General features: G+C 41.7%; 1 long non-coding RNA gene across 1 annotated transcript; it reads right to left on the bottom strand.

The window, feature by feature from the left end:
- Positions 1 to 1,815: 1,815 nt before the first annotated feature.
- LOC145107464 (uncharacterized) lies at positions 1,816 to 2,896 on the bottom strand. Its single transcript, XR_013707873.1, has 3 exons — positions 2,791 to 2,896; positions 2,529 to 2,598; positions 1,816 to 1,916 (listed from the first exon to the last, which is right to left on the bottom strand). It is a non-coding gene; the product is annotated as an uncharacterized LOC145107464 (long non-coding RNA).
- Between the last annotated feature and the right edge of the window lie 359 nt (positions 2,897 to 3,255).

Below are 3,255 nucleotides of genomic sequence, written 5' to 3' on the forward strand. Positions count from 1 at the left end.
AAAGGAGTAGTTGGCTCCAGAATCAAATAAAATTTGGGCAGGCAATTTGTTTACGAGAAAGGTACCTGAAGCGACATCAGCTTCTTCCTTAGCAGCTTCCAGTGTCATCTGGAAGGCTCTAGCCTTCGGCTTTGGTGGAATGTTGGGTCTTCCTGCTTCCTTCTTCTTCGGGCAGTCCCTCGAAATGTGCCCCTCCTCGTTGCACTCATAACAGACCTTCTTAGTGAATGTGCATTCATTGGCATAGTGCCCAGGCTTCCCACATTTGAAACAAGTGACCCCTCCGTCACACTTCCTAGAGTGCTTCTTCTTGCACTTGTCACACCACTTCACTTCGCCTCCTCCACCTCCTTTCGAACTAGACTTTGAGAATTTACCCTTTTTGCTGGACCCCGAGGGTCCGTCAAACTTCCTCTTCTCACCAACCTCTGACCTTTCCAGACCTTTCTCCCTGATCTGGGTCTCAACATTTCTGGCAGCCCAGATGGTGGCTTTCAACGTGGTTGCTTGCTTAACCATTGGACCATAGTCCGCTGGTAGTCCAAGGGCAAACTTATTGACCTTTGAGAGTTCTGTTGGAACTAGGTATGGGATAAGCTTCATTTTCTCCGTGAAACTTGCAGCGTATTCAGCAACGCTCATCTTTCCCTTTTTCAAATTCTGAAACTCGTTATTGATTTCCAGTAGGTCCTGCTCTGAGCAGTATTGCAGTTTCAGTTGTTCCACAAAATCTTCCCAATACATTTTACTCGCTTCTCCCTTGGGCATAGAATCAGCTAACAGCTTCCACCAACTCAACACGCCATATTTCAACAACGGGATCGCAAGAGCGGTCTTCTGCCTGTTGCTGCATTCGCAACTTTCAAACATTGTCTCTATTTCGGAGATCCAATCCATAATTTGCACCGGCGTCGGGCTTCCGGATAGACACGGTGGCTTAGACGCCATAAAATCCTTGTATTTACATCCTCTTCCATCATTTCCTCCATTACGATTGCCTTGTCTAACAATTTGTGGGTTGTCTTGACCAACGGTACCACTGAAGTTTCCACCTTCCGATGGCCCTCCATTCACTTCGGGCTCTTCAACTTGGATTGAAAGTTCTTCACGATTTTGTCGAAGCAGACGTCTAGTTTCTTCCATCTGATTATCCAACATCGCCTGAATCATCAATTGTACACCAGCCATCGTTACTGGCTCAGGTGCTGCAGCTACAACATGTATTTGCTCAATTACAGGTGGTCGATTCCTGTTTTCGTTTGCGTTTCCAGCTCCACTGCGGGTTCTTGCCATTTTGATCTATACACCGAATAAGGTGAATTTAGATCTTTATTCGGGATAGACGTTTAAATCATCCTTATCTCTCCGAAACGTTTACATGTTAGTTCTAATATCGTAGTCGTACGTTTAGAATCCTAAACACATAAGGTTTCCAGATCCGGTCGGCAACAGACCATAGATCCGAACATATAACAACATATAAGGCATAAATCATTTAGCACATAAAAGCATTTTAGGTACAATTCCTAAAATAAGCTAGTGCTCACACCTCACAATCATTGCTTAGCATTCTATGTTTAAGTCTAGAAATCCTACAAATTCCTAGTTCGCTTAAACTAATGCTCTGATACCAACTATGACATCCCCAATTTTCACGGCCAGAAAAGACCGATTTTGTTTATGCTTTGTTTAAAAATCAGAGTAACATTTTAAATAAAAGTGTTGCGGAATTTGTTCCCAAAAATTTTTTTTTGATAAAGACTTATCAAAGAATTTCCGTAGAAATGTATTTCATTAAAAACATCGGGATGTCATGTTCGATACAGATCAAAAGCATAAACAGTACAATATAGCCTTACTACATTTATTCATAATCTCTCATCCCAAACATCATATCTATGCTCGTGCGCCACTACCTGTAATACAAGAAACTGAGTGGGTCAGGCTTGGGAGCCTGGTGAGCACATAGGGTTTTCAACCCACAATAAATAAGTTTATTAATTTCATCAATCAACAATAACCCGATTACCCGTTCCCGTTATCCTCACATTACGTCCCTAAAACACCTATCATAAGGGACCTAGACTAAGGATCAATATCGGGATGGACACTACTGCCAAGGGGTTTCCTCAGCAATAAATGTCCTAAAGGCAACCATGAGGGGGATGGAGTACACCGGTGAACACATCGTTCACAAACACCTACAGGTTGCGAGCCTGCTAGCGTTCCACTGGACTGTCTAGAAGAGTCTGTGGTCGTCATCCATACTCCGCTAGATGACAGAATCAATAACAACAACATCGAGGCCTCTCATCATTTTATCACACATTGTCTTATTACATCTACCCATGTTTTACGCAACATTTTTGTAGATATAAAATACATATACAGTTTAAATTATTTAAAACATGTATAAAAATCTTTCATCAGCATAGGCAGCAAGTATTCAGATAATATGCACACATAGCACGTAATTAATATAAAATACTTCATATCTATGTGTAAGATGAAAGTAACTATGCACTCACCTGATTAGGTGGTGACTCGGTATTTGAACAGCACTTCGTTATCTCAAAACAATTTTTCCTTGACCAAAACCTAGTATTAATACCACTAGAGTTTAGTTTTAACGTTAACCGTGACTAATTAATAGTCTAGCTATTATTATTATTATATAAGCGTTAAATAACACTCAATATATAAATAATAATAGCCCAAATAATTATTTTAAGGACCTAATAACATTACTATAATTATTTAAAAGTTATATTAAAAATTTCGTAGGCGTACCTTACTTACAGCGGGTTTTTCTCAAAACCGGACTTCGCTGGAGCAGCGTTTCCGAGCCGAAAGGTTCTTTTCTCGGGACTCCGGGAGCCTCGGGACTTCCTTCGGGTGGTAGGGGGTTTACCTAGACTTTAGGGGCTGAAGGGAGCTTAGAGAGAGAGAGTTTAGAGAGAGAAAGTGGAAGAGGAAAGGTGTAAGAAATGAGAGAACCCGACACTTCTATTTATAGTGAGTTGGGGCATGTGGTGGCCTTCTGGTGGTGCCACTTGTCCAAATTCTGGTGGTGTCATGTGTCCAATTTCTGGTGGTGCCACATGTCCAATTTCTGGTGGTGCCATGTCACCCAATATCGCGTATCGGCCTCCCGTCTTAGAAAAATCATAACTCTCGCATACGAGCTCCGTTTTTGACGTTATTTATATCCACGCGAAGGCGGGAACGTAATCTACAACTTTCGTTTAGACTCCG

Source organism: Lactuca virosa, chromosome 4 (assembly GCF_052849685.1).
Source record: "Lactuca virosa cultivar CGN04683 chromosome 4, Lactuca_virosa_CGN04683_v6, whole genome shotgun sequence".
NCBI lineage: Eukaryota > Viridiplantae > Streptophyta > Magnoliopsida > Asterales > Asteraceae > Lactuca > Lactuca virosa.